Genomic DNA, 6,000 nt, shown 5'->3' with positions numbered 1-6,000 from the left:
CTGCACTGCCTCGGGTTGAGGTGTTTCCAGCTGCCAGGTGGGCTGCACCACTTCAGGTTGAGGTGTCTCCAGCTCCGGGGTAGGCTGCACTGCCTCAGGTTGAGGTGTCTCCAGCTGCCAGGTGGGCTGCACCACTTCAGGTTGAGGTGTCTCCAGCTCCGGGGTAGGCTGCACTGCCTCAGGTTGAGGTGTCTCCAGCTGCCAGGTGGGCTGCACCGCTTTGGGTTGAGGTGTCTCCAGCTCCTGGGTGGGCTGCACTGCCTCAGGCTGATGCCTTTCCTAGGCTCATCCCGCTCCTGCACACACCAGCAGTGGTACACGGCCTCCCGTGGGGAGACCCAGCCTCTCCCATGGTTCTGGGCCGATTCTCGCTACCTCCCTAACTGATGAACTGAGGGAAAGTCGTGCCTGCTAGATTTTTATTCTGACACCTTTCCATGCTTCACAAGACTCTCAGCTTAATACAATCATTGCAATAATAGAAGATTTTTAAAGTGACTTAAGAGACTTGACAGCAAATTGTCCTCAGGACTAATCCTGGCATCACAGCCTGAAAGCAAAGATACAAGGTTTTCTGCAAAGACAGCTATCACATGGCTGACTACAATCAATTTTGAAAGAAAACCAGTCCGGAAATATGAAGAAAAGAACAGATAAGATGCATTTCTTCTTTCCTCTCCATATACATGAACAGGCCTGCCGTGCTGAGAAAGCTCACGCACTTGGCAAGTGAATGCAGAAAAGAAAAATGCTGCAATACTCAGGGCAGAAAAATGAAATGCATTTTGCAAAAGTGCAAGAAGAGTGCAAATGAAAAAAAGCTCCATAAGGTTGAGCTTTAGAAGATCTCTGTGAGCTTCCACTACAAAAAAAAAAAAAAAAAAAAAAGAGAGAGAGAGAGAGAGAGAGAAAGAAAAAAGAAGAAGAAGAAAGAAAAAAGACAGACATGGACAGGTTTGGGAGTAGTAGCAGTTACTTTCTGCTTTCATCCCATTCTGGAGAAAGGGTTGCATTGCGCCTACAGCGTTCCTTGTAGTTTGAGGAAACGCATAAACCAAGAGCCAGGGCTGCCAGTCGCCGCACGACCATTACTAGCAGGACAAACTGAGTGAACTGCTGGGCCAGCGCGTGAGGAAACGAGAAACAAAGGACATTGCAGGCAACACAGGTGCTTGGCAAAGTGCAGTTGGGAGACTTACTCTTTAAGACAGAGTGATAGGAACCAGAAGAGAGAAGATGCCTTTCCAACAGTTGTTTTTAACAATGAGGGGATTTATAATTCAGCTGGATGTTCACTGCAGAATATGTCACATACTCATACTTCTTTTATTTAATTTAAAACACTTACATAGAAAGGAGAATCATAAGAATTACCTACCTGCACCCAGCTAAGCTTTGCTACAGCTCCCCAGAATGTTTGTTGCAGTAATTTCTAGTGTGTCATGCTCTCCTTCAAAAATAATTAAAGCTTAAGCCTCAAGTTCATTCTAATGGAAGTAAAAATGAATTTACCGCCAAATCCAAAAGCAAAGTTGAGAAACATAACTCCCATGCAGCTGCCAGGCAGGCAGATCTCCCTGACCCCGGCGGGAAACCCGCCTGCAGGAGAGCTCTGCTGTGCGGCGGCTGCCGGCACCGCCAGGCCGGCCACGCCGGCGGCTGAATCGATACGAACTGAAGCTACACAGCAAATGTGGATTAGAAAGCGGTGGATACTGGCCAAAGGAAAGCGCCTCTTAATCACAGATTAACATGCAGGCGCTGTTTATGTTTGGAGAGACGAGCAGTCGAGACAGTATTTCAAAGCAGAAGGATGACATGGTGTCACCCTTCCTCCCCAGAGCAAAGGACATCTCTGTACCGGCGTGCAGAGACACCTCCCGCACATGGAGGGTTTCTCCTGCAAAGCCTGGTAGAGGCATTTGCAAGCCGGGACAAAAACCTACTGAAGAAAGGAAACTTGTAACATAAGCACCCCTTTATTAGGGGGAAATTAGAATAACTGAAAGRGTTTTTCCCGACTTGATGCCGTTTTTCTCCGCAATTTAAGCAGGGTACAAAAGGCAGGGACTGAAGCCTTCAGTCCCTCTGTGAACAGCAGCAATACAGCACCGACGCTGCCCTTGGTCATTTTGTACGAATGAACAGAAAGCTGAAGCTCTTAACCCGCCTGCCTACGGATGCCAACACAAACCAGCCTGAGAAGCAGTGGGCCATGGTGAAGATAGACGTGGGGGAAACAACATAAAGCACAGCGAAAGAGAAATCTTATCATCTTGGGAAATTGTTATTTACACAGAAAAATCAACAGTTAGAAAACATAAYGTCTCCTCCCTGAACACAGGCATTTAGGAACTCCCAAAGACATCACCCATCCTACATGTCCCTCCAGCTGAGTCACTTCAAAGACAACAAAAAATGTCATGTTTTTTGTGACAGCTGTGCGTCGTTTCACTGCGAGCTCGCGGGCCGACGAGCAGTGAGTTTAAGCGAGCTGGCGGCCGCGCTGGAAGGGCAGGAGGCGACCGAAGCAGCGACCGGCAGAGCGCGGTGCTGCCGCCCAGACCGGGGTGCTGCCGCCCGGCGGGCACGGCTCTGCTGCGGCACCGCTGCTGCCRTGGGGAGTAGTCATCACTTATTGCCAGAAATGAACGTCGTGCACTAACCCGGGCAGGACAGACACCTTGACTGTTCTGGCAAATCAACTTTTACATAGCTAAAAGAAAAAAGYTGAAGCTTAACTTTTATGATACCTTATCATAAAGGTTCTCAATACCTTATCAATAGGTTCTCGAGTTCAGTACCACTTATCTTCAGTAATCATTTTTTCCAGGCTCACAGAGAGACTGTGTGTGTCACTTTTCGTAGATATTGATAGTGAAAATCATGTTCAGGGGCTGGAAGTCATGGGACATTTGAGTGGGGGCCGGTGGGAGCACTCCTGGCCATCTGCGGGGCCCGTCCTCAGGCACTGCGAGGCACAAAGTGCCACCAGTCCATGCTTGCAGTTTTCTTCAGCCTACACATTGTAAATAACACCTGGCAGGAACACACAACAACACAAAATTCTACACATTAGCAATCACAGTGGAAATGCAAATAGGAAATTAAATTATTAGCAATTACCTGGAAACATTTGCTGCACCTCTGCACATTGTGTGACAATTTGGACAAGTTCGGTTCTTTTCAACATGGTTGTGTATAATGGGTATGTTCTGYAAACACTACTTAGAAATATTGACCTTGTAAATGCCAAATACATCTGTCAGAAAAAAAAATGTCAGTAACTGCAAGCTTACCTAATATAACTAAAGTACAGTTAAATTTCTTAAATTTAAGCCAGAATTTGTATGCATCATTTTTAAAGCATAAATCTAAAGAGAAAGACATATATAGTAGCTGCAAAATAATTATCATGAGTCAGGAAAAAGCTAAATAAAACAAACTGTTAAACGACAGATCAGCTTCCAACTCCTGACATTTTGAAAATAATCAGCACAAGCATGTGTTTKTACTACTTCACTTTGGTGAACTATGGTAAAGACTGGTCTCTAAAGTTTACTACCCTTAAATAAATAAAAACAAAATCACCAGAAAACAAACAGATGTTGAAACTGCTTATTAGTTTAACTGTGCTCTGGGTCATTTCAACGCTCCAAACAGAACAGTTGCCTGGTTTGGAAAAGCTAGAAGCTACTATCATTTTTCTCGTACCATGGTAACGGCAGGTTGAAGCAGAAACCATAAGTAAGGTAGAACTAGTAGTTGCAGTCCTCTAAAAGCCTGTTACTTCTGTTGCACAGACCCTGCCCAGTAACGTACAGGTTGTGTGAAATCAACTTAAGAAATAAATAGAGATTTCCACTATGCTCAAAATAAATGTTTTAGCTCTGCATATATATTGCAGCAGCCACCAGAGAAATTTCAGTTTCTTTGCTTTGATCAGCAGTAACTTCGGCATGGGCTCTAACAGCGCACTAACCTGCGGGTCTGTTTACAAACTCAAGCAGGTTCTTCCAGAGTGCCAGCATCACCCGTGAGCAACCACAGAGAGCAGAGCACGCAGCTAGGAGACGTATCACCATACACAAATCAGCATGCAAATCTTGAGCAGCAATACTTTCATTTCTGCATCAGTATCATATATATAATAAAAAAATCAAAATAGCATGGAATGGACACTGGTAAGGTAAAGAAACCCATCACAAGTGAGCCTTCCTAAATGAGTGATGATGAAAGAAATCACAGAAACAGATGAAATGCTCCAAAATGTTCAATATGTACAGAATGCTTGTAGTAATAGAGGAAATAAAATGAGTCTTCCATAAATAGTTAAGTCAAGCATTATAAAAGAGCTGCTTTATAACAGTAACAATTTGTGAGGAAAGCAAATAAATGAACTAATCTTAAATTTCCATGTTTTTCATAGAACTGAATTATAAATGCAGGATTTTTGCAAGGAGACTTAAAAGTTATGCCAATGCACAGTGCTTTAAGCCCTGGATAAAAGGGATCTAGTAGACATTACATATGTGGATTTTCAAAAAGCCTGTGATGCGGTCCCACACCACGAGTCTGTACAGAAATCAGCTTACTAAAGGATTGGAGGAAAGGTTCTCCCATGACTTAAAAGCCTGCTAAAGGATAGTAAGCAAAGGGCAGTTGATCTCCCGAATAGGGTGCTCCAGAGGTGGCTGTCAGGATTGTTTTTTTCCTCCCTATCTTCATCAGTGGCCTGGTGAAAGGAGTGAACAGGGAAATCTAACTTTCCAGAAAAATATTCTGCTGTACTGATGGAGACAAACCCCAGAAGGACCTCACAAAGCTGCTTAGGGACCACTACAGGAAGAGTGAGAACACAACCCGTGAGAAAAGTCTCCCCTTTAGTTGCTCTTTGTGTGATGCGTCAAAGTACAAACTGGAGACCTGCAGTTCAGACTTTAAGTTCAATTTGATATAAGCCAAGAGTTATATCCAAATATACAATTTTCTTACTGGATGCAGTTATTGGGAATTCAGCTGCAGCATCTTGGATGAAGAAATGTAGATGTGGTAAAGTCCTTTAACTAAGCAGAAATAACTGTATTAATAATGAGTCTCACAGCAAAACACAGGCTAGACTTCTTACCTGCTTTCCTTACCAGCACTTATGAGCTGGCAGCTGGAGAAGATGCAAGCAGCGGAGGRCAGCATCGGCAACTGCACACAGTTAGCTAGTACTGGGGACATGTCAAAAATGCCTTGGCAGGAGGGAAATTCATCCCACCCCTTACAGTCAGCTAGTCTTTGCACAAATGTTGTTAGTACAAACCTTTTCACTGAGGAACAACCTAATGCAACCACCATCAATGCAAAAAGCAATCAAGCCCTAATGATAAAAACAACCTTTCTTTGTACTACTTTGATAGATGTATATAGTGTTTCGCAGATGAGATTTTGAAATGTTGACTCTTGAGACTTAATCCTGCCATTTCCAGTCAATTTGAAGCAAGTTTGAAAAAAACTGAGTTTAAATTGTGAGAAAAGGGCAAGTTCATGCTACAAATTAATGCCATGCTGTTAATTTCATCAGATTCTTTAGCATTCCTCGGGCTTTAAAGAAGAAATACAATTGGAGTCAGGCAAGCTTGTTGCCATTAATCAACTAGCCATTAGCTAATTTATATTAGACTGAGGACTAGTAAACAAGTTGTGCATATGTAATGGTTTMTTATGATGCATTTGCATTTGACTCACTTGGATGAGTCATTGCCGTTGCCCTTGAGCGCAGTGTGGTGCCTTTCCTCCAGAGCTGCTTAGACAGGGGATGGTCCCCCCAAGAAGAGCGGCCAGCCCAGCAGCACGCGGCCCCTCGCCAACGTGCGATGCGGCTGCCAGGCTGTGCGCTCCGCGTGCCGGAACAGCACCTTCGCGGTCAAGCTCAGAGCTTCGGCAGCTTTTAACAGAGCCACGGAAGCTCCCAGCTGCCTCAGAATCTGGGGGACACACGCTGGGGATTAA

This window comes from Rhea americana, unplaced genomic scaffold (genome assembly GCF_003343005.1).
Source record: "Rhea americana isolate MKP2758 unplaced genomic scaffold, rheAme1 scaffold_193, whole genome shotgun sequence".
Taxonomy (NCBI): Eukaryota; Metazoa; Chordata; class Aves; order Rheiformes; family Rheidae; genus Rhea; species Rhea americana.
This window is presented reverse-complemented; position numbering follows the sequence as displayed.